The sequence below is a fragment of the Mercurialis annua genome, linkage group LG4 (genome assembly GCF_937616625.2).
Source record: "Mercurialis annua linkage group LG4, ddMerAnnu1.2, whole genome shotgun sequence".
NCBI lineage: Eukaryota > Viridiplantae > Streptophyta > Magnoliopsida > Malpighiales > Euphorbiaceae > Mercurialis > Mercurialis annua.
Genome location: NC_065573.1, coordinates 11,240,768 through 11,267,744, shown reverse-complemented (window position 1 = coordinate 11,267,744; position 26,977 = coordinate 11,240,768).

The window sequence follows — 26,977 nt, the reverse complement described above, 5'->3', positions numbered from 1 at the left end:
TATAAAATAAATACAAACGTTTCACCTTTTTAGCAATTTTAGGTAAACGTTTAAAAAAGTTTACGAAATAAATCCAAGCGTTTTACCTTTTTAGCAATTTAAGCAAAACATTTACAAACGTTACGAAACAAATCCAAACGTTTCACTTTTTTAGCGATTTAAGCCAAACGTTACAAATGTTAATAAACAAATCCAAGTGTTTCACCTTTTAAGCAATTTAAGCGAAATGTTTTCAAACGTTATGAAATAAAACCAAACGTTTCACCTTTTTAGAAATTTAGGCCAACGTTTACAAAGGTTACAAAACAAATACAAACGTTTCAACTTTTTTACGACTTGCCAAACTTTTACAAATGTTACGAAACAAATCCAAATGTTTTTCCTTTTTAGCGATTTAAGCCAAACGTTTACAAATGTTACGAAACAAATCCAAACGTTTCACTTTTTTAGCGATTGAAGTCAAACGTTTATAAACGTTACGAAAAAAAACCAAACGTTTTAAATGTTATGAAACAAATCAAAACATTTCACTTTTTTAGCGATTTAAGTTAAACGTTTACAAACGTTACGAAACAAATCCAAGCGTTTCACTTTTTTAGCAATTTAAGCCAAACATTTACAAACGTTACGAAACAAATCCAAACGTTTCACCTTTTTAGCGATTAAAGCCAAACGTTTACGAACGTTACGAAACAAAACCAAACGTTCCTAATCGTTACGAAACAAATCCAAACGTTTCACCTTTTTAGTGATTTAAGCCAAACGTTTACAAACGTTACGAAAAAAATCCAAATGTTTCCCCTTTTAGCAATTAAATCCAAACGTTTATAAACGTTACAAAATAAATCCAAACGTAAACCCATTTTAGCGATTTAAGCCAAACGTTTAAAACGTTACGAAACAAAACCAAACGTTTCACCTTTTTAACAATTTAAGCCAAACGTTTACAAACATTACAAAAAAATCCAACCGTTTTACCTTTTTAGCAATTTAAGCCAAACGTTTACAAACGTTACAAAACAAATCCAAACGTTTCCCCTTTTTAGCGATATAAGCCAAACGTTTACAATCGCTACGAAACAAATCCAAACGTTTCACCTTTTTAGCGATTTAAACCAAACGTTTACAAATGTTACGAAACAAAACCAAAAATTTCCCCATTTTAGCGATTTAAGCCAAACGTTTGTAAATGTTATGAAACAAATCCAAATGTTTCCCCTTTTTAGCGAATTAAGCCAAACATTTACAAACGTTACAGAACAAAACCAAAAGTTTAACATTTTTAGCGATTTAAGCCAAACGTGTACAACATCAAAAAAAATCCAAATGGTTCCCCATTTTAGCGATTTAAGCCAAACGTTTACAAACGTTACGAAACAAATCCAAGTGTTTCCTCATTTTAGCGATTTATGCAAAATGTTTACAAACGTTACGAAACAAATCCAAACGTTTCACACGAAATAAATCCAAACGTTTACAAACGTTACAAAGGTTTACAAACGTTACGAAACAAATCCAAGTGTTTCCTCATTTTAGCGATTTATGCAAAATGTTTACAAACGTTACGAAACAAATCCAAATGTTTCACACGAAATAAATCCAAACGTTTACAAACGTTACAAACAAATCCAAACGTTTCACCTTTTTAGCGGTTTAAGCCAAACGTTTACAAACGTAACGAAACAAATCCAAACATTTCTCCTTTTTAGCGATTTAAGCCAAATGTTTACAAATTTTACGAAACAAATCCAAATATTTCACATTTTTAGCGATTTAATCCAAACGTTTACAAACATTACGAAAGAAATCCTAACATTTCCCCTTTTTTGCGATTTAAGCCAAACTTTAACAAACGTTACGAAACAAATCCAAATGTTTCACCTTTTTACCAATTTAAGCCAACTTTCTAGCGATTTAAACCAAATGTTTACAAATTTACGAAACAAAATCAAACGTTTCACCTTTTCGCAATTTAAGCCAAACGTTTACAAACGTTACGAAACAAATCCAAGCGTTTCACCTTTATAGAAATTTAAGCCAAACGTTTACAAACGTTACGAAACAAATCAATACGTTTCACCTTTTTATAATTTTAAGCCAAACATTTACAAACGTTACGAAACAAATCCAAACGATTCACCTTTTTAGCAATTTAAGCCAAATGTTTATAAAGGTTATGAAACGAATCTAAACGTTTCCGCTTTTTAGCGATTTAAGCCAAATGTTTTCAGACGTTACGAAAGAAATCCAAACGTTTCCCATTTTTGCGATTTAAGCCAAAAGTGTACAAACATTACGAAACAAATCCAAGTGTTTCACCTTTTTAGCAATTTATGCCAAATGTTTACAAACGTTAGGAAACAAATCCAAACGTTTCACCTTTTTAGCGATTTAAAACAACGTTTACAAACGTTATTAAACAAATCCAAACATTTCATATTTTTAGGTATTTAAGCCAAACGTTTACAAACATTACGAATCAAATCCAAACGTTTCATATTATTTGCGATTTAAGCTAAACGTTTATAAACGTTACGAAACAAAACCAAAATTTTTACCTTTTTAGCGATTTAAGTCAAACGTTTACAAACGTTACGAAACAAAACCAAACATTTCACCTTTTATGCTATTGAAGCCAAACGTTTACAAACGGTACGAAACACAACAAAACGTTTTCCCATTTTAGCGATTTAAGCCAAACGTTTATAAACGTTACGAAACAAATTCAAACGTTTAATCTTTTTAGCGATTTAAACCAAATAATTACAAACCTTCTGAAACAAATCCAAATGTTTTACCATTTTGAGATATAAGCCAAACGTTTACAAACTTTACAAAACAAAACCAAACGCTTCCAAAAGTTACGAAATAAAACAAAACGTTTCACCTTTTTAGCGATTTAAGCCAACGTTTACAAACGTTGCGTAATAAAACCAAACGTTTAAAAAATTATAAAAAATGCAAATATTTCACCTTTTTAGCAATTTAAGACAAACGTTTACTAACGTTACGAAAAAAATCGAAACGTATAACCTTTTTAGCAATTTAAGCCAAACGTTTACAAACGTTGCGAAACAAATCCAAGCGTTATAGCTTTATAGCAATTTAAACCAAATAGTTACAAACGTTACAAAACAAAACCTAATGTTTAAAACGTTACGAAACAAATCCAAACGTTTCACTTTGTTAGCAATTTAAGCCAAATCTTTACAAACGTTTCGAAATAAATACAAGCATTTCACTTTTTTAGTAATATAAGCCAAACATTTACAAACTTTACGAAACAAATCCAAACGTTTCACCTTTCTATCGATTGAAGCCAAACGTTAACAAACGTTATGAAACAAAACCAAATGTTTCACCTTTTTAGAAATTTAAGCCAAACGTTTACAAACGTTACGAAACAAACCCAAACGTTTCACCTTTATAGCAATTTAAGCCAATCGTTTACAAACGTTACAAAACAAATCCAAACGTTTCACCTTATTTGCAATTTAAGCAAAACGTTTACAAACGTTACGAAACAAAACCAAACATTTCACCTTTTTAGCGATTTAAGCCAAACGTTTATATATGTTACAAAACAAATCCAAACGTTTCCCCATTTTAGCAATTTAAGCCAAACGTTTAAAACGTTACGAAACAAATCCAAGCATTTCACCTTTTTAGCGATTCAAGCCAAACATTTACAAACATTACGAAAAAACTAAATGTTTCCCCTTTTTAGCAATTTAAGCTAAACATTTATAAACGTAATGAAACAAATGCAAACGTTTCCCCATTTTAGCGATTTAAGCCAAATGTTTACAAACGTTTCGAAACAAATCCAAGCGTTTCACTTTTTAGCGATTTAAGCCAAACGTTTACAAATGTTACGAAACAAATCCAAACGTTTCACCTTTTTAGCAATTTAAGCCACACATTTAGAAACGTTACAAATCAAATCCAAACGTTTCTCCTTTTTAGCGATTTAACCCAAACGTTTATGAACGTTACGAAACAAAACCAAACATTTCACCTTTTTAACGATTTAAGCCAAACGTTTGTAAACGTTACGAAAGAAATCCAAACGTTTCACTTTTTTAGCGATTTAAGGCAAACGTTTATAAACGTTACGGATTAAAACCAAACGTTGCACATTTTAGCGATTTATGTAAAACGTTTACTAACGTTACGAAACAAATCCAAACATTTTCTCATTTTAGCGATTTAAGCCAAACGTTTACAAAAGTTATGAAACAAATCCAAGCGTTTCCTATTTTAGCGATATAAGCCAAATGTTTACAAACGCTATGAAACAAATCCAAATGTTTCACCTTTTTAGCGATTTAAGCCAAATAATTACAAACCTGACGAAACAAATCCAAACGTTTCACCTTTTTAGCGATTTAAACCAAACGTTTACAAACGTTATGAAAAAAAACCAAACGCTTCCAAACGTTACGAAACAAAACCAAACGTTTCCACTTTTTAGCGATTTAAGCCAAATGTTTACAAACGTGACGAAACAAATCCAAACGTTTCACCTTTTTAGCGATTTAAGCAAAACGTTTACAAACGTTACGAAACAAAACTAAACGTTTAGAACATTACAAAACAAATCCAACAGTTTCACCTTTTTTAGCAATTTAAGCCAAACGTTTACAAACATTACGAAACAAATCCAAATGTTTAACCTTTTTAACAATTTAAGCCAAACGTTTACAAACTTTACGAAACAAAACCTAATGTTTAAAACGTTACAAAACAAATCCAAACGTTTCACTTTTTTTAGCGATTTAAGCCAAACATTAAGAAACATATACAAGCGTTTCACCTTTTTAGTAATTTATGCCAAACGTTTACAAACGTTACGAAACAAATCCAAACATTTCATCTTTCTATCGATTGAAGCCAAACGTTTACAGACGCTATGAAACAAAACCAAATGTTTCACCTTTTTAGAAATTTAAGCCAAACGTTTACAAACGTTACGAAACAAACCCAAACGTTTCACCTTTTTAACAATTTAAGCCAATTGTTTACAAACGTTACAAAAACAAATCCAAACATTTCACCTTTTTAGCAATTTAAGCCAAACTTTTACAATCATTACGAAAATAATTCAAATGTTTCACCTTTTTAGCGATTGAAGGCAAACATTTACAAACGTTACGAGACAAAACTGAACGTTTAAAATATTACGAAACAAATCCGAACATTTCACTTTCTTAGCGATTTAAGCCAAACGTTTACAAACATTACGAAACAAATCAAAACATTTCACCTTTTTTTAGCAATTTAGCCAAACGTTTACAAACGTTACGAAACAAATCCAAATATTTCACCTTTTTAGTTATTGAAGTCAAACATTTACGAAAGTTACGAAACAAAACAAAACGTTTATAAACGTTACGAAACAAATCCAAACGTTTCACCTTTTTAGCAATTTAAGCCAAATGTCTACAGATGTTTCGAAACAAAACCAAACGTTTCCCCTTTTTAGCGATTTAAGCCAAACATTTATAAACGTTACAAAACAAATCCAAACGTTCCTCCATTTTAGCGATTTAAGCCAAACGTTTAAAACGATACGAAACAAATCCAAGCGTTTCACCTTTTTAGCTATTTAAGCCAAACGTTTACAAACATTACGAAACAAAACCAAACGTTGCACCTTTTTAGCAATTTAAGCCAAACGTTTATAAACGTTAGGAAACAAATCCAAACGTTTCCCCATTTTAGCGATTTAAGCCAAACGTTTACAAACGTTACGAAACAAATCCAAACGTTTACAAACGTTACAAAACAAATCCAAACGTTTCACCTTTTTAGCAATTTAGGACACTTTTTTAGCGATTTAAGCCAAATGTTTACAAATTCACGAAACAAAACCAAACGTTTTACAAACATTACAAAACAAATCAAAACCAAACCTCTTTTTGCAATTTAAGACACCTTTAGGCAATTTAAGCTAAACGTTTGCAAACGTTACTAAACAAATCCAAACATTTCACATTTTTAGGTATATAAGCCAAACGTTTACAAACGTTACGAAACAAATCCAAACGTCTCACATTATTAGCGATTTAAGCCAAACGTTTATAAATGTTACGAAACAAAAACAAAATTTTTACCTTTTTAGCGATTTAAGCCAAACGTTTATAAATGTTGCAAAACAAATGCATACGTTTCACCTTTTTAGCGATTTAAGCCAAACGTTTACAAACGTTACGAAATATAGCCAAACGTTTTCCCATTTTAGCAATTTAAGCCAAACTTTTACCAGTGTTACGAAGCAAATCCAAGCGTTTCTCCCATTTTAGCGATTTAAGCCAAACGTTTACAAACGTTACGAAACAAATCCAAATGTTTCATCTTTTTAGCTAAATAAACGAAACAAATCCAATTGTTTCCCCATTTCGGCGATTTAAGCCAAATGTTTACAAACGTTACAAATACACCCAAACGTTTCACCTTTTCAGCGATTTAAGCCAAACGTTTAAAAACGCTACAAAACAAATCCAAACGTTTCCCCTTTTTAGCGATGTAAGCCAAACGTTTACAAACGTTAAGAAACAAATCCAAATGTTTCACATTTTTAGCAATTTAATCCAAGCGTTTACAAACGTTACGAAACAAATCATAACGTTTCCCCTTTTTAGCGATTTAAGCCAAACATTTACAAACATTACGAAAGAAATCCTAACGTTTAACCTTTTTAGCAATTTAAGCCATCTTTTTAGCGATTTAAGCTAAACGTTTACAAATTTACGAAATAAAACCAAACATTCCACCTTTTTAGAAAATTAAGCCAAATGTTTACAAACGTTACGAAACAAATCCAAGCATTTCAACTTTTTAGCAATTTAAGTCAAACGTTTACAAACGTTATAGAACAAAACCAAACGTTTCACATATTTAGCGATTTAACCCAAACGTTTACAAACGTTACGAAACAAATCCAAGCATTTCACCTTTTTAGGTATTTAAGCTAAATGTTTACAAATGTTACAAACAAATCCTAACGTTTCACCTTTTTCGTGATTTAAGCCAAACATTTACAAACGTTACGAAACAATTCCAAACGTTTCACCTTTTCAGCGATTTAAGCCAGATGTTTACAAACTTAACGAAACAAATCCAAATGTTTCACATTTTTAGCGATTTAATCCAAACGTTTGCCAACATTACGAAACAAATCCAAGCATTTCACCTTTTTAGCAATTTGAGCCAAACATTTACAAACGTTATGAAACAAATCTAAACGTTTCACCTTTTTAGTGAATGCAGCAAAACGTTTACAAACAGTACGAAACAAATCAAAATGTTTCACCTTTTCAGGGATTTAAGCCAAACGTTTACAAACGTTACGAAACAAATCCAAATGTTTCCCCTTTTTAGCGATTTAAGCCAAACATTTACAAACATTACGATACAAATCCAAGCGTTTCACCTTTTTAGAAATTGAAGCCGAACGTTTACAAACGTTATGAAACAAATCCAAATGTCTAATCTTTTTACTGATTGAAACCAAACGTTTACAAACGTTATGAAACAAATCCAAACGTTTCACCTTTTTAGCGATTTAAGCCAAACGTTTACAAGCAATACAAAACAAATCCAAACATTTCACCTATTTAGCGATTTAAGCCAAGCGTTTACAAACTTTACGAAACAAATCCAAGCGTTCAGCCATTTTAGCAATTTAACCCAAACGTTTACAAACATTAAGAAACAAATCCAAACATTTCACCTATTTAACGATTGAAGCCCAACGTTTACAAACATTACGAAACATATCCAAGCATTTCAAACGTTTTAAATCCAAGCAATTGGCTTCAATCGCTAAAAAGGTGGAACATTTGGTTTTGTTTCGTAACATTTGTAAACGTTTGGCTTAAATCGCTAAAAATGTGAAACGTTTGGATTTGTTTCGTAACGTTTTAAACGTTTTGTTTTGTTCCGTAACGTTTGTAAACTCTTGGTTTAAATTGTTAAAAATGTGAAACATTTGAATTTGTTTCATAACATTTGTAAACGTTTGGCATAAATCGCTAAAAAGGGGAAACGTTTTAAACGTTTGGATTAAATCGCTTAAAATGTAAGCCAAAAGTTTACAAACGTTACGAAACAAAACCAAACGTTTCACCTTTTTAGTTATTTAAGCCAAACGTTTACAAACGTTACGAAACAAAACCAAACGTTTCACCTCTTTAGCTATTTAAGCCAAACGTTTATAAACGTTACGAAACAAATCCAAACATTTAATCTTTTTAGCGATTTAAACCAAATAATCACGAACCTTACAAAACAAATCCAAACGTTTCACGTTTTTGCGATTTAAGCCAAACATTTCCAAACGTTACAAAACAAAACCAAACGCTTCCAAACGTTACGAAACAAAACGAAAAGTTTCACCGTTTTAGCGATTTAAGCCAATCGTTTACAAACGTGTCGAAACAAATCCAAACTTTTCACTTTTTTTACAGATTTAAGCCAAACGTTTTCAAACGTTGCGTAACAACACCAAACGTTTAAAATATTACAAAAAAATCCAAACGTTTCACCTTTTTAGCAATTTAAGCCAAACCCTTACAAACGTTACGAAAAAAATCGAAACGTTTAACCTTTTTAGCAATTTAAGTCAAACGTTTGCAAATGTTACGAAACAAATCCAAGTGTTTTACCTTTTTAGCAATTTAAACCAAACGTTTACAAACGTTACGAAACAAAACCTAATGTTTAAAACGTTACAGAACAAATCCAAACGTTTCACTTTTTTTAGCGATTTAAGCCAAACGTATACAAAACGTTACGAAACAAATACAAGCGTTTCACATTTTTAGTAATATAAGCCAAACATTTACAAACGTTACTATACAAATCCAAACGTTTCACCTTTCAATCGATTGAAGCCAAACGTTTACAAACGATATGAAACAAAACCAAAATTTTCACCTTTTTAGAGATTTAAGCCAAACGTTTACAAACGTTACGAAACAAACCCAAACATTTCACCTTTTTAGCAATTTAAGTCAATCGTCTACAAACGTTACAAAACAAATCCAAACGTTTCACCTTATTAGCAATTTAAGCCAAACGTTTACAAACGGTACGAAACAAAGCCAAACGTTTCACCCTTTTAGCAATTTAAGCCAAACGTTTACAAACGTTACGAAACAAATCCAAACGTTTCACCTTTTTAGTGATTGAAGCCAAACGTTTACGAACGTTAAGAAACAAAACCAAAAGTTTATAAACGTTATGAAACAAATCCAAACATTTCCCCTTTTTAGCGATTTAAGCCAAACATTTAGAAACGTTACGAAACAAAACTAAACATTTCACCTTTTTAGCGATTTAAGCCAAACGTTTATAAATGTTAGAAAACAAATCCAAACGTTTCACCTTTTTAGTGATTTAAGCGAAACGTTTATAAACGTTACGAAACGAGTCCAAACGTTTCACCTTTTTAGCGATTTAAGCCAAATGTTTATAAACGTTACGAAACAAAACCAAACATTTCACCTTTTTAACGATTTAAGCCAAACGTTTGTAAACGTTACGAAAGAAATCCAAACGTTTCACTTTTTAGCGCTTTAAGTGAAATGTTTACAAACGTTACGAAACAAATCCAAACGTTTCACCTTTTTAGCGATTTAAGCAAAATAATTACAAACCTTACGAAACAAATCCAAACGTTTCACGTTAATAGCGATTTAAGCCAAACGTTTACAAACGTTATAAAACAAAACCAAACGCTTCCAAACATTACGAAACAAAACGAAATGTTTCACCTTTGTAGCGATTTAAGCCAAACGTTTACAAACGTTACAAAACAAAACCAAATATTTAAAACATTACAAAATGAATCCAAAAGTTTTAACTTTTTAGCAATTTAAGCCAAAAGATTACAAACGTTACGAATCAAATCCAAACATTTAGCCTTATTAGCAATTTAAGCAAAACGTTTACAAACGTTACGAAACAAATCCAAGTGTTTTACCTTTTTAGCAATTTAAGCCAAATGTTTACAAACGTTACGAAACAAAACCTAATGTTTAAAATGTTACGAAACAAATCCAAACGTTTCACTTTTTTATAGCGATTTAAGCCAAACGTTTACAAACGTTAAGAAACAAATACAAGAGTTTCACTTTTTTAGTAATTTAAGCCAAACGTTTACAAACGTTACGAAACAAATCCAAACGTTTCACCTTTCTATCGATTGAAGCCAAACTTTTACAAACGTTATGAAACAAAACCAATTGTTTCACCTTTTTAGAAATTTAAGCCAAACGTTTACAAACGTTACGAAACAAACCCAAACGTTTCACCTTTTTAGCAATTTAAGCCAATCGTTTACAAACGGTACAAAACAAATCCAAACGTTTCACCTTTTTTGAAATTTAAACCAAATGTTTACAATCGTTACGAAACAAATCCAAGCGTTTCACCTTTTTAGTGATTGAAGTCAAACGTTTACAAACATTACGAAACGAAACCGAACGTTTAAAATGTTACGAATAAAATCAAAACATTTCACTTTCTTAGCAATTTAAGCCAAACGCTTACAAACGTTATGAAACAAATTAAAACGTTTCACCTTTTTAGCAATATATGTCAAACGTTTACAAATGTTACGAAACAAATCCAAACGTTTCACCTATTCAGCGATTGAAGCCAAACGTTTACGAAAGTTACGAAACAAAACCAAACGTTTATAAACGTTAAGAAACAAATCCAATAGTTTCCCCTTTTTAGCGATTTAAGCCAAATGTTTACAAACGTTACAAAACAAAACCAAACGTTTAACCTTTTTAGCGATTTAAGCCAACGTTTATAAACGTTACAAAACAAATCCAAACGTTTCCCCATTTTAGCGATTTAAGCCAAACGTTTAAAACGTTACAAAACAAATCCAAGCGTTTCACCTTTTTAGCAATTTAAGCCAAACGTTTACAAACATTACGAAACAAAACCAAACATTGCACCTTTTTAGAAATTTAAGCCAAATGTTTATAAACGTTAGGAAACAAATCCAAACGTTTCCCCATTTTAGCGATTTAAGCCAAACGTTTACAAACGTTACGAAACAAATCCAAGCGTTTCACCTTATTACCGATTTAAGAAAAGTGTTTACAAACGTTGCGAAACAAATCCAAATGTTTCACCTTTTTAGCAATTTAAGCAAAACATTTACAAACGTTACGAAACAAATCCAAATGTTTTACCTTTTTAGTGATTTAAGTGAAATGTTTATAAACGCTACACAACAAATCCAAACGTTTCCCCTTTTTGGCGATTTAAGCCAAACGTTTATAAACGTTACAAAACAAAACTAAACATTTCACCTTTTTAGTGACTTAAACCAAACGTTTGTAAAGGTTACGAAACAAATCCAAGCGTTTCACTTATTTAGCGATTTAAGGCAAACATTTACAAACGCTACGGAACAAAAACAAACGTTTCAGATTTTAGCGATTTAAGCCAAACATTTACAAACGTTATGAAACAAATCCAAACGTTTTCCCATTTTAATGATTTAAGCCAAACTTTTGCAACAGTTACGAAACAAATCCAAGCGTTTCCCCATTTTAGCGATATAAGTTGAATTTTTACAAACATTACGAAACAAATCCAAACATTTCACTTTTTTAGCTATTTAAGCCAAACGTTTACAAACGTTACGAAACAAATCCAAATGTTTCCCTATTTTAGCAATTTAAGTCAAACCTTTACAAACGTTACAAAGAAATCGAAACGTTTCACCTTTTTTGTGATTTAAGCCAAATGTTTACAAACGTTACGAAACAAATCCAAACATTTCCCCTTTTTAGCGATTTAATCAAAACGCTTACAAACCTTAAGAAATAAATCCAAATGTTTCTCCTTTTTAGCTATTTACGCCAAACAAACAAACGTTACGAAACAAATTCAAACGTTTCACCTTTTTAGAAATTTTAGCCACCTTTTTAGCGATTTAAGCCAAACGTTTACAAATTTACGAAACAAAACCAAACGTTTCACTTTTTTAGTAATTTAAGACAAAGTTTACAAACGTTACCAAACAAATCCAAGCGTTTCACCTTTTTAGCAATTTAAGCCAAATGTTTACAAACCTTACGGAACGAAACCAAACGTTTCCCACTTTTAACGAATTAAGCAAAATGTTTACAAACGTTACGAAACAAATCCAAAGGTTTCACCTTTTTAGCAATTTAAGCCAAATGTTTACAAACATTACGAAACAAATCCAAACGTTTCACTGTTTTAGCGATTTATGCCAAATGTTTACAAACGTTACGAAACAAATCCGAACGTTTCACCTTTTTAGCGATTTAAGCCAAACATTTACAAACGTTACAAAACAAAACCAAATGTTTACAAACGTTACGAAACAAAACCAAACGTTTTATTTTTTTAGCTATTTAGGCCAAACATTCACAAACGTTACGAAACAAATCAAAACGTTTCACCTTTTTAGCAATTTAAGCCAAACGTTTACAAACGTTACGAAACGAATCCAAACGTTTCCCCTTTTTAGCGATTTAAGCCAAATGTTTACAAACGTTACGAAAGTTACGAAATAAAAACAAACATTTATAAACGTTAAGAAACAAATCCAACCGTTTCCCCTTTTTAGCGATTTAAGCCAAATGTTTACAAACGTTACGAAACAAAATCAAACGTTTCACCTTTTTTACGATTTAAGCCGACGTTTATAAACATTACAAAACAAATCCAAACGTTTCCCCATTTTAGCTAATTAAGCCAAACGTTTGAAACGTTACGAAACAAATCCAAGCGTTTCACCTTTTAACCAATTTAAGCTAAACGTTTACAAACATTGCGAAACAAAACCAAATGTTGCACCTTTTTAGCAATTTAAGCCAAGCGTTTATAAATATTAGGTAACAAATCCAAACGTTTCCCAATTTTAACAATTTAAGCCAAACGTTTAAAAGCTTTACGAAACAAATCCAAGCGTTTCACCTTATTAGCGATGTAAGCCAAACGTTTACAAACGTTGCGAAACAAATCCAAACGTTTCACCTTTTTAGCGATTTAAGCCAAATGTTTACAAACGTTATGAAACAAATCCAAATGTTTCACCTTTTTAGAGAATTAAGCCAAATAATTACAAACTATACAAAACAAATCCAAACGTTTTGCCTTTTTAGCGATTTAAGCCAAACGTTTACAAACATTACAAAACAAAACCAAACATTTCACCTTTTTAGAGATTTAAGCCAAACGTTTGTAAAGGTTACGAAACAAATCCAATATGTTTTAATTTTTAGCAATTTAAGGCAAACGTTTACAAACGTTAAGGAACAAAAATAAACCTTTCAAATTTTAGCTATTTAAGCCAAACGTTTACAAACGTTATGAAACAAATCCAAAGGTTTCCCCATTTTAGCGATTTAAGCCAAACGTTTACAAAAGTTACGAAACAAATCCAAGCGTTTCCCCATTTTAGCGATATAAGCTGAATGTTTACAAACATTACGAAACAAATCCAAACGTTTCACCTTTTTAACTATTTGAGCCAAACGTTTACAAACGTTACGAAACAAATCCAAATATTTCCCCATTTTAGCGATTTAAGCCAAACGTTTACAAACGTTACAAACAAATCGAAATGTTTCACCTTTTTTGCGATTTAAGCCGAACGTTTACAAACGTTACGAAACAAATCCAAACGTTTCCCCTTTTTAGCGATTTAATCCAAACGTTTACAAACCTTACGAAACAAATCCAAACGTTTCTCCTTTTTAGCTATTTACGCCAAACAAACAAGCGTTATGAAATAATAATTCAAACATTTCACCTTTTTAGCAATTTAAGCCTCCTGTTTAGCGATTTAAGCCAAACGTTTAAAAATTTATGAAACAAAACCAAACGTTTCCCCTTTTTAGCAATTTAAGGCAAACGTTTACAAATGTTACGAAACAAATCCAAGCGTTTCACCTTTATAGCAATTTAAGCCAAACGTTTAAAAACGTTAAGAAACATATCCGAGCGTTTTACCTTTTTAGCAATTTAAGCCAAACGTTTACAAACGTTACAAAATAAAACCAAGCGTTTACAAACGTTACGAAACAAAACCAAACGTTTCACCTTTTTAGCAATCTAAGCAAAACATTTACAAACGTTACGAAACAAATCCAAACATTCCCCATTTTAGCAATTTAAGCAAAACGTTTAAAACATTACGAAACAAATCCAAACGTTTCCCCTTTTTAGCGATTTATGCCAAACGTTTACAAACGTTACGAAACAAATCCAAACGTTTCACTTTTTTAGCGATTGAAGCAAAACGTTTATAATCGTTATGAAACAAATCCAAACATTTCATATTTTTAGCAATTTAAGCCAAACGTTTACAAATGTTACGAAACAAAAACCAAGCGTTTCATATTTTTAGCTATTTAAGCCAAACGCTTACAAACGTAATGAAACAAATCCAAGCGTTTTACCCTTTTAGCAATTTAAGCCAAACGTTACGAATCAAATCCAAGCGTTTTACCTTTTTTTTAGTAATTTAAGCCAAACGTTTACAAACGTTACAAAACAAATCCAAACATTTAACCTTTTTAGCGATTTAAACCAAACGTTTACAAACCGAATGAAACAAATCCAAACATTTCACCATTTTAGCGATTTAAGGCAAACATTTAGAAACGCAAGGAAACAAATCCAAACATTTCACCTTTTTAGCGATTTAAGCCAAACATTTAGAATCGGTACGAAACAAATCCAAACGTTACACCTTTTTAGCAATGTATGCCAAACGTTTACAAACGTTAGGAAACAAATCTAAGCGTTTCACCTTTTTAACAATTTATGTCAAACGTTTACAAATTCTACGAAACAAAAACCAAGCGTTTCACCTTTTTAGCAATTTAAGCCAAACGTTTATAAACTCTACGAAACAAATCCAAATGTTATACCTTTTTAGCAATGTAAGCCAAACGTTTACAAACGTTACGAAACAAATCCAAGCGTTTCACCTTTTTAGCAATTTAAGCCAAACATTTACAAACGTTACGAAATAAATCCAAGCGTTTAACCTTTTTAGCAATTTCAGCCAAACGTTTACAAACGTTACGAAAAAAATCCAAATATTTCACCTTATTATCGATTTAAGCCGAACGTTTACAAACGTTAAGAAACAAAACCAAACGTTTCCCGTTTTTAGCAATTTAAGCCATACGTTTACAAACGTTACAAAACAAATCAACATGTTTCCCCTTTTTAGCGATTTAAGCCAAACGTTTAAAACGTTACGAAACAAATCCAAACGTTTCTCCTTTTTAGCAGTTTATGCTAAACGTTTACAAACGTTACGAAATAAATCCAAATGTTTCACCTTTTTAGCAATTGAAGTCAAACGTTTACAAACGTTACAAACTAAATTCAAACGTTTATCAATATAAGCTAAACATTTACAAACATTTCGAAACAAAATCCAAGCGTTTCACCTTTTTGGAAATTTAAGCCAAACGTTTACAAACATAACGAAACAAATCCAAGCGTTTCCCCTTTTTAGTAATTTAAGCCAAACGTTTACAAACGATACAAAACAAATTCAAGCGTTTCACCTTTTTAGCAATTTAAGCCAAACGTTTACAAACGTTACAAAACAGATCCTAACATTTCACCTTTTTAGCGATTTAAGCCAAACGTTTATAAATGCTACGAATGATATCCAAACGTTTCACCTTTTTAACGATTAAGGCCAAACGTTTAGAAAAGCTACGAATTAAATCCAAACGTTTCACATTTTTAGCAATGTAAGCCAAACGATTACAAACGTTACGAGACCAATCCAGGCGTTTCACCTTTCTAGCAATTTAAGCAAAACAGTTACAAACGTTACGAAACAAATCCAAGTGTTTCCCCTTTTTAGCAATTTAAGCCAAACGTTTACAAACATTACGAAAGAAATCCAAGTGTTTCACCTTTTTAGCAATTTAAGCCAAACATTTACAAACGTTACGAAACATATCCAAGCGTTTCACCTTTTTAGCAATTTAAGCCAAACGTTTCACATTTTTATCAATTTAAGCCAAACGTGTATAAACGATACGAAACAAAACCCTAGCTTTTCACCTTTTTGGAAATTTAAGCTAAACGTTTACAAACGTAAAGAAATAAATCCAAGCGTTTCCCCTTTTTAGCAATTTAAGCCAAACGTTTACAAACGTTACGAAACAAATTCAAACGTTTCACCTTTTTAGCAATTTATGCCAAAATGTTTACAAACGTTACGAAACAAATCCAAACATTTCACCTTTTTGGCGATTAAAGCCAAACGTTTACGCTACGAAACAATCAAAACGTTTCCCCTTTTTAGAAATGTAAGCCAAATGTTTACAAACGTTACGAAACAAATCCAAACATTTCACCTTTTTATCAATTTAAGCCAAACACTTACAAACGTTACGAAACAAATCCAAGCGTTTCACCTTTTTAGTAATTTAAGCCAAACGCTTACAAACTTTACGAAACAAATCCAAGTGTTTCACATTTTTAGCAATTTAAGCCAAATGTTTATAAACGTTACGAAACATATCCAAGCGTTTCACCTTTTTAGAAATTTAAGCCAAACGTTTACAAAAGTTACGAAAAAAACCAAGTGTTTACAAACATTACAACAAAATCAAACGTTTCACCTTTTTAGCAATTTAGGCCAAACTTTTACAAACGTTATGAAAAAAATCCAAACTTTTCTCCTTTTTAGCGATTTAAGCCAATCCAAATGTTTCACCTTTTTAACAGTTTAAGCCAAACGTTTGCAAACCTTACAAAACAAATCCAAGCGTTTAACGTTTTTAGCAATTTAAGCCAAACGTTTACAAATTTTACGAAACGATTCGAAACGTTTCACCTTATTTGCGATTTAAGCTGAACCTTTACAAAGGTTACGAAACAAAACCAAAAGTTTTCCGTTTTTAATAGTTTAACCAAACGTTTACAAACATTACGAAACAAGTCAAAATGTTTCCCCTTTTTAGCGATATAAGCCAAACGTTTAAAAATGTTACGAAACAAATCCAAACGTTTCACCTTTTTAGCGATTTATGCCAAATGTTTACAAATGTTATGAAACAAATCCAAACGTTTACAAATGTTACGAAACAAATCCAAACGTTTCTCATTTTTATCAATTTAAGCCAAATGTTTACAAACATTACGAAACAAAACCCAAGCGTTTCACCTTTTTGGAAATTTAAGCCAAACGTTTGCAAACGTAACAAAACAAATCCAAGCGTTTCACCTTTTTTAGCAATTTAAGCCAAACGTTTACAAATGTTACGAAACAAATTCAAGTGTTTTACCTTTTTAGCAATTTAAGCCAAACGTTCACAAACGTTATGAAACAAATCCAAACATTTCACCTTTTTAGATATTTAAGCCAAACGTTTATAAACGGTACGAAACAAATCCAAATGTTTCACCTTTTTAGCGATTAAAGCCAAACGTTTGCAAACGCTACGAAACAAATCCAAACGTTTCCCCTTTTTAGCAATGTAAGCCAAATGTTTACAAACGTTACGAAACAAATACAAGCGTTTCACCTTTTTAGCAATTTAAGCCAAGCGCTTACAAACGTTACGAAACAAATCCAAGCGTTTCGCCTTTTTAGCAATTTAAGCCAAATATTTACAAACGTTACGAAACAAATCCAAGTGTTTCACCTTTTTAGCAATTTAAGCCAAATGTTTGCAAACGTTACGAAACATATCCAAGCATTTCACCTTTTTAGAAATATAAGCCAAACGTTTACAAACTTTACGAAAAAAACCAAGAGTTTACAAACATTACGACAAAATCAAACATTACACCTTTTTAGCAATTTAAGCCAAACGTTTACAAACGTTACGAAACAAACCCAAACGTGTCCCAATTTTAGCGATTTAAGCAAAACCTTTAAAACGTTACGAAAAAAATTCAAAGGTTTCACCTTTTTAGCGATTTATGCCAAATGTTTACAAACGCTATGAAACAAATCCAAACGTTTCACTTTTTTAGCGATTGAACCCAAACGTTTACAAACGTTACGAAATAAATCCATACATTTCACATTTTTAGCAACTAAAGCCAAACGTTTACAAATGTTACGAAACAAAAACCAAGCATTTCACCTTTTTAGCAATTAAATCCAAACGTTTACAAACGTTACGAAACAAATCCAAACATTTCATTTTTTTAGCCATTTCAGCCAAACGTTTACAAACGGTATGAAACAAATCCAAACATTTCACCTTTTTAGCGATTTAAGACAAACGTTTACAAACGGTATGAAACAAATCCAAACATTACATGTTTTTAGCCATTAATGCCAAACGTTTACAAATCTAGGCGTTACACCTTTTTAGCAATTAAGCCAAACGTTTACAAACGTAACGAAACAAATCCACGTGTTTCACCTCTTTAGCAATTTAAGGCAAACGTTTACAAACGTAACGAAACAAATCCAAGCGTTTCACCTTTTTAGCAATTTAAGCCAAATGTTTACAAACGTAACGAAACAAATCCAAGCTTTTCACCTTTTTAGCAATTTAAGCCAAATGTGTACAAACGTTCCAAAACAAATCCAAACGTTTCACCTTTTTAGCGATTTAAGCCAAACATTTTGAAACGGTACGAAACAAATCCAAACATTTCACCTTTTTAGCGATTTAAGACAAACGATAACAAACGGTATGAAACAAATCCAAATGTTTCACCTTTTTAGTGATTTAAGCCAAACGTTTACAAACGCTACGAAACAAATCCAAACATTACAACTTTTTAGCAACGAAACAAATCCAAGCGTTTCAACTTTTTAGCAATTTAAGCCAAAGGTTTACAAACGTTAGAAAACAAATCCAAGCGTTTCTGTAATACCCCAAATATTTTTAAAGTAATTACGTCGTGCCACGTGTCGAGATTTCCGATAAATTAAATTAAGGAGAATTTAGTTTAATAATATCGGGAATTTATAATAATTTTTATTAAGCGGATTAACGGGATTTAAGGAAATAACTTCGAAATTTAATATAAAATAAATTATAAATCCCGTAATGGAATTTATTTCGCCAAAACCCGCGAAATAATTTATAGTATTTATGATTAATGTTTCGTGTCAATCGGAGACCGTTTAATATTTGGACGCTGATAGGATTTGGGCTAAATTGCAACTTTTGAAAAGCTTCAAGGACTAAAGTGCAAATTAGCCATTTATATATAAGATTTGGATCATTGAATGAATCATTCAGAAACTTATAAGTATCAGATTTCATTTCTTTCGTTCATCGCCGTTTTCTCCGTTTTCATCGTACGATCTCCGTTTCTCGTCCGTTTTCGACTTTCTATTACTCGAATCGATCGTATTTCAACGGGTAACCACGGTAAGCACATAGTTTCACTGTTTATTTGAGTTTATTAGATGGGTTTTTGATTTGAAAATTAGGTTACGGCGAAACCGTATCGCGATTACGTATTCGATTCGTTTTATACGTTTTTATTGTGTTTTAGGATAGATTAGGATGTTATATGGATGGTGGATGAGTTCGGGACTGAATTAGCACGTCGGAATGGCCGTTTTCAGCGGCCGGGTCGTGCCCACGACGGGGCACGACGTGCTCATGGTTAGAGTACGTCGTTCCCGGGGGCACGACGTGCCCTAAAGAGGTGCACGACGTGCACCTCCCAAATTTGAAGGTGCATGACGTGCCCTATGGGGGTGCACGACGTGAACCACCCTCCTTTTTTAGGGGAATGATCCTAAAAACCTAATTTGACGATTCCCTATCCCGATATCGACTCCCGGACTCCGAAAATGCGAGATTCGGACGTTAAAAGAGTAAAATATGACTAGTTGTTTGAAATGAGATAGTTTATGGATATTAATTGGCTTTATTAAGAAAACCTATATTCTATTTTAAAAATTGAATCGAGAAGTATTAAGATCAGAAGAAGTATGGTTCGTTTATTGGAAAAGATTGCCTTTGAAGCACGACAGTTTATGCTTTGTGTCTTGTCGTGTCTCGAGTCTAGAATCAATCTTAGATTAGGATTATGATGTTAGTCAAATGTTTTGAAATTGTTTTAGATCCGGTGAGGCAAGAAGCAGCTGGACCAGGAGCTCGGGAAGCTTGACGTTTTTAAGCCCCGACGTATTTTGGATAAGCGTTTTCTGTGAGTTTGTTTGTTTACTTTTCAAGTATTTAAAAAGTATATCGTTTTTACATCGTAAATGCTTTATATCATTCATTTACATTGCATTGCTTATATCGTGAATGTTTATATGGAATTGTATTCATACTCGAATTTGAAACCAGTATAGATCCGATGAAACGTGCCTTCCTATTGGGCGGTAATAGGACTGTGTGATCACCAGTTTTGATTTGAGAAGTTATGAGAAGGGCCAATATTATCGAATATCGAACATCGAATATCGTATCGTATCAAAGTTGGAATATATATCGAATTGGATACGAGGTTTAACTCGGTTGAACTATCTCGGGACCCGTATTCAGTGGGTTAAACTCGGTTGAACTATCCCGGGACCCACAACTTGGGATAAAGTGACGGTAGAGGTTGAACTCAGTTGAATTATCTCGGGACCCTACCAATTGGATCGATCGATTTGATTATTATCGTTATTATCGTATATCGATAGGTATTTGGAGAATAGGGTTTCATCCGGATCAATTACTTGGCTGCATTTGGTCGAATTGTTTACATTATCGATTTTATGTTTTATTTAAATGCTTATTAGTAACTATGCAAACTCACTCAGTATATTCCCATAAACTGACCCCTCACAGCTTTCCCTTTCAGGTGAAAGACGTTTTTGAAGCAACGGACTTCTATCCTACGTCGGTATTTTTGAAAGTATGTAAAGAAACTGTACTTTACTCTTAGAGCTGTAGTAGATAGATGTTTTGTATCAAGCGGTCTTTTGTAATATATAACTTTATGTTTTAATGTATAAATGTTTTATACTTGCTGCACTATAGTGATTGTGATTGCCAGAGGATAAGTATATCTGGCATGTTTAGTAGCATGACACGTGTATGTGTTTGTCATGCATGGCATTTGATGTTTTACAAAAAATTGATTTACGTTTTTAGGCTTGCTACGGGTTTCGGAGCAACCACTCCCATTCCCTAGCGCCGGTCTCGGCCCATGAGATTTGGTCGTGACAATGTTTGTATCAGAGCATGGTCAAGTTACCATTGCTCATATCAGATATATGTTAAGTGATCGAGTTCCTAGGAAATCTACTGCAGCACATAAGACTCGAGTCTTGTCTTTGTTACGTATTCGTTTGATTTTCAAATTTTCAGCTTTCCCTCTAGGATGTGAGTCTGTCGTAAGTGTGTGTGATCGCATGTGATGAGATACGTGTTGTATATGATTGCATTTGCGATGATATGCGTTTATGCGGTTAAGTAACGCTGTTTGTCTTGGTCAGCATGTCTGACCAACGACCAGAAGCAGAACGAGCTGCCGCTGCAGCACGAAATGTTATAGAAGGGGCACATGATGTTCATCCAGAAGCTCAAGATGAGTCTGCTGTTCACGGAGGAGGTGGTGGCCAAGACACCCAGGCGCAGGCACCTGAAGTGCAAGCGCAAGCCCAGCAACCTAATGTTGTGGGTTTCGACCTGAATCAGTTCCTTATGGGAATTGCGGCTATGCAAGCCAATCAGGCTGAGGTGCAGAATATGCATCGTGAACAACTACAGCAGCAACAGCTACGCCATGTTGCTTTTACTGATCGAGATATCGTCTTGGCTTACATGCGCCTTAAGCCAACTAAGTTTGACGTCTCTAACGATGCTTTAGACTTCCTCGAAGAAGTAGAACGTAACGCTCGACGTCTACATGCTAACGTGAGACATACCATCATCATGGTGGAAATGTCTATGCGAGGACCTGCGAAGGACTGGTTTTAACGCCATATTCAGCCAACAATGGATACTATGACTTGGGTTGAATTTGTGAAGGACTGGTTTCAACGCCATATTCAACGCCATTTTCTTACCATTTTCGGTGACGGAAAGTTATCATAACCAGTGGTTGACCCAGAGTAGAGGCAATCGGTACGTGCAAGAGTTTGTGACTGAGTTCACTGGAGTGAGCCGATTTGCACTCGATCTGAAACATTTGGATTTGTTTCAAAACATTTGGATTTGTTTCGTAAAATTTGTAAACGGTTGGCTTTAATCACTAAAAAGGTGAAACGTTTGGATTTGTTTCGTATCGTTTGTAAACGTTTGGCTTAAATTGCTAAAAAGGTGAAATGCTTGGATTTGTTTCGTACGTTTGTAAACGTTTGGCTTAATTTGCTAATAAGGTGAGACATTTGGATTTGTTTCATAGCCGTTGTAAACGTATGGCTAAACGTTTGGATTTTTTTCGTAACGTTTGGCTTAAATAGCTAATAAGGTGAAACATTTGAATTTGTTTTTTAACGTTTGTAAACGTTTGGCTTAAATTGCTAAAAAGGTGACATGCTTGGATTTGTTTCGTAATGTTTGTAAACGTTTGGCTTAAATTGCTAATTATATGAAACATTTGAATTTGTTTTTTAACTTTTGTAAACGTTTGGCTTAAATTGCTAAAAAGGTGAAACGCTTGGATTTGTTTCGTAACGTTTGTAAACGTTTTGCTTAAATCGCTAAAAAGGTGAAACGCTTGGATTTGTTTCGTAACGTTTGTAAATGTTTGGCTTAAATTGCTAAAAAGGTGAGATACTTCGTTTCGTTTCGTAACGTTTCGCTTAAATCGCTAAAAATGTGAAACGTTTGGATTTGTTTCGTAACGTTTTAAAAGTTTGGTTTTGTTTCGTAACGTTTGTATACATTTGGCTTAAATCGCTAAAAAGGTGAAACGTTTGGATTTGTTTCCTAATGTTTGTAAATCTTTGGCTTAAATCGCTAAAAATGGTGAAACGTTTGGATTTGTTTCATAACGTTTGTAAACGTTTGATTAAAATCGCTAAAAAGGTGAAACGTTTGGATTTGTTTTGTAACGTGTGTAAACGTTTGGCTTAAATCGCTAAAAAGGTGAAACTGTTGGATTTGTTTCGTAATGTTTGTAAAAGTTTGGCTTAAATTGCTAAAATGGTGAAACATTTGGATTTATTTCTTAATGTTTGTAAACGTTTGACTTAAATTTCTAAAAAGGGGAAATGTTTGGATTTGTTTCGAAACGTTTGTAAACGTTTGGCTTAAATTGCAAAAAAGGTAAAATTTTTGGATCTGTTACATAACCTTTGTAAACGTTTGGCTAAAATCACTAAAAAGGTGAAACGTTTGGATTTGTTTCATACGTTTGTAAACATTTGGCTTAAATCGCTAAAAAGATGAAACGTGTGGATTTCTTTCGTAATGTTTTTAAACGTTTGGCTTAAGTTGCTAAAAATATGAAACGCTTGGAAATGTTTCGTAATGTTTGTAAACGTTTGGCTTAAATTTCTAAAAAGGTGAAACACTTGGATTTGTTTCGTAACGTGTGTAAATGTTTGGCTTAAATTGCTAAAAACGTGAAAAGCTTGGTTTTGTTTCTTAATGTTTGTAAACGTTTGGCTTAAATCGCTAAAATGCGAAACGTTTGGATTTGTTTCGTAACGTTTTAAACGTTTGGTTTTGTTTCGTAACGTTTTAAACTTTTGGTTTTGTTTCGTAAACTTTTAAACGTTTGGTTTTGTTTCGTAACATTTGTAAACGTTTGGCTTAAATCGCTAAAACGGTGAAAGATTTGGATTTGTTTCGTAACGTTTGTAAACGTTTGGCATAAATCGCTCAAAGGTGAAACCTTTGGATTTGTTTCGTAACGTTTGTAAGCGTTTGGCTTCAATCGCTAAAAGGGGGAAACGTTTGGAGGTCTTTCGTAGCGTTTGTAAACGTTTCGCTTAAATCGGGAAAAATGTGAAATGTTTGGTTTTGTTTCGTAATGTTTGTAAACGTTTGGCTTAAATTGCTATAAAGGTGAAACTCTTGGATTTGTTTCGTAGTATTTGTAAATGTTTGGCTTTGTTTCATAACGTTTGTAAATGTTTGGCTTAAATCGCTAAAAAGGTGAAATGTTTGGATTTGTTTCAAATTATTTGAATTTGTTTCGTAAAATTTAATAACGGTTGGCTTCAATCACTAAAAAGGTAAAACGTTTGGAGTTCTTTCGTATCGTTTGTAAACGTTAGGCTTAAATTGCTAAAAAGGTGAAATGCTTGGATTTGTTTTGTAACGTTTGTAAACGTTTGACTTAATTTGCTAAAAAGGAGAAACATTTGGATTTGTTTAATAACCGTTGTAAACGTATGGCTTAAATCGCTAAAAAAGGGAAACGTTTGGATTTTTTTCGTAACGTTTGGCTTAAATAGCTAATAAGGTGAAACATTTTAATTTTTTGTTACGTAACGTTTGTAAACGTTTGGCTTAAATTGCTAAAAAGGTGAAACATTTGAATTTGCTTTTTAACTTTTGTAAATGTTTGGCCTAAATTGCTAAAAAGGTGAAACGCTTGGATTTGTTTCGTAACGTTTGTAAACGTTTGGCTTAAATTGCTAAAAAGGTGAATCGCTTGGATTTGTCTCGTAACGTTTGGCTTAAATTGCTAAAAAGGTGAAATGCTTGGTTTCGTTTTGTAACGTTTGCCTTAAATCGCTAAAAATGTGAAACCTTTGGATTTGTTTCGTAACGTTTTTAACGTTTGGTTTTGTTTCGTAACGTTTGTATACATTTGGCTTAAATCGCTAAAAAGGTGAAACGTTTGAATTTGTTTCCTAATGTTTGTAAATGTTTGGCTTAAATCGCTAAAAATGGTGAAACGTTTGGATTTGTTTCATAATGTTTGTAAACGTTTGACTAAAATCGCTAAAAAGGTGAAACGTTTAGATTTGTTTTGTAACATGTGTAAACGTTTGGCTTAAATCGCTAAAAAGGTGAAATTGTTAGATTTGTTTCGTAACGTTTGTAAAAGTTTGGCTTAAATTGCTAAAATGGTGAAACACTTGGATTTGTTTCTTAATGTTTGTAAACGTTTGGTTTAAATTTCTAAAAAGGTGAAACGTTTGGATTTGTTTCGTAACGTTTGTAAACGTTTGGCTTAAATTGCAAAAAAGGTGAAAATTTTGGATTTGTTTCATAACCTTTGTAAACGTTTGGCTTAAATCGCTAAAAAGGTGAAACGTTTAGATTTGTTTCATACGCTTGTAAATGTTTGGCTTAAATCGCTAAAAAGGTGAAACGTGTGGATTTGTTTCGTAACCTTTGTAAACGTTTGGTTTAAATTTCTAAAAATGGGAAACGCTTGGATTTGTTTTGTAACATTTGTAAACGTGTGGCTTAAATTTCTAAAAAGGTGAAACACTTGGATTTGTTTCGTAACGTTTGTAAACGTTTCGCTTAAATTGCTAAAAAGGTGAAACGCTTGGTTTTGTTTCTTAATGTTTGTAAACGTTTCGCTGAACTCGCTAAAAATGCGAAACATTTGGATTTTTTCGTAACGTTTTAAACGTTTGGTTTTGTTTCTTAACATTTGTAAACGTTTGTCTTAAATTGCTAAAAAAGTGAAAGATTTGGATTTATTTCGTAACGTTTGTAAACATTTGGCTTATATCGCTAAAAAGGTCAAAATTTTAGATTTGTTTCGTAACTTTTGTAAATGTTTGGCTTAAATCGCTAAAAAGGTGAAAAATTTGGATTTATTTCGTAACGTTTGCTAACGTTTGGCTTAAATCGCTAAAAAGGTGAAACACTTTGATTTGTTTCGTATTGTTTGTAAACGTTTGGATTATTTGCTAAAAAGGTGAAACGCTTTGATTTGTTTCGTAACGTTTGTAAACGTTTGGCTTAAATTGCTAAAAAGGAGAAACGCTTTGATTTGTTTCATAACGTTTGTAAACGTTTGGCTTAAATTGCTAAAAAGGAGAAACGCTTGGATTTTTTTTGTAACGTTTGTAAACGTTTGGTTTAAATTGCTAAAAATGAGAAACGCTTGGATTTGTTTCGTATCGTTTGTAAACGTTTGGCTTTAATTGCTAAAAAGGCGAAACATTTTGATTTGTTTCGTAGCATTTATAAACGTTTGTCTTAAATCGCTAAAAAGGTGAAACGTTTGGATTTGTTTCGTAGCATTTGTAAACGTTTGTAAACGATTGGTTTAAATTGCTAAAAAGGTGAAATGCTTGGTATTGTTTCGTAAAGTTTGTAAACCTTTGGCTTAAATTACCAAAAAGGTGAAATGCTTGGATTTGTTTCGTAACGTTTGTAAACGTTTGGGTTAAATTTCTAAAAAGTTGAATCACTTGTGATATTTTTCGTTACGTTTGTAATCGTTTGGCTTAAATTGTTAAAAAGGTGAACATTCAAATATGTTTCGTAACGTTTGTAAACGTTTGGCTTAAATTGCTAAAAAGGTGAAACGTTTAGATTTGTTTCATAACGTTTTAAACGTTTGGTTTGAATCGCTAAAATGGGGAAGCATTTAAATTTGTTTCGTAACGTATGTAAACGTTTGGCTAAAATTGCTAAAAAGGTGAAACGTTTGGTTTTGTTTCATAACGTTTGTAAACGTTCGGCTTATGTCGCCAAAAAGGCGAAACGTTTTGATTTGTTTTGTAAGTTTGTACACGTTTGACTAATATTGCTAAAAAGGTGAAACGCTTGGATTTGTTTTGTAACGTTTGTAAACTTTTTGCTTAAATTGCTAAAAAGGTGAAATGCTTAGATTTGTTTCGTAGCGTTTGTAAACGGTTGGCTTAAATTGCTAAAAAGGGGAAACGTTTGGTTTTGTTTCACAACGCTTGTAAACGTTCAGCTTAAATCGCTAAAAAGGTGAAATGTTTGGATTTATTTCATGCGTTTGTAAATGTTTGGCTTAAATCGGTAAAATGGGGAAACGCTTGGATTTGATTCGTAACGTTTGACCTAAATTGCTAAAAAGGCGAAATGTTTGGATTTGTTTCGTAACGTCTATAAACGTTTGG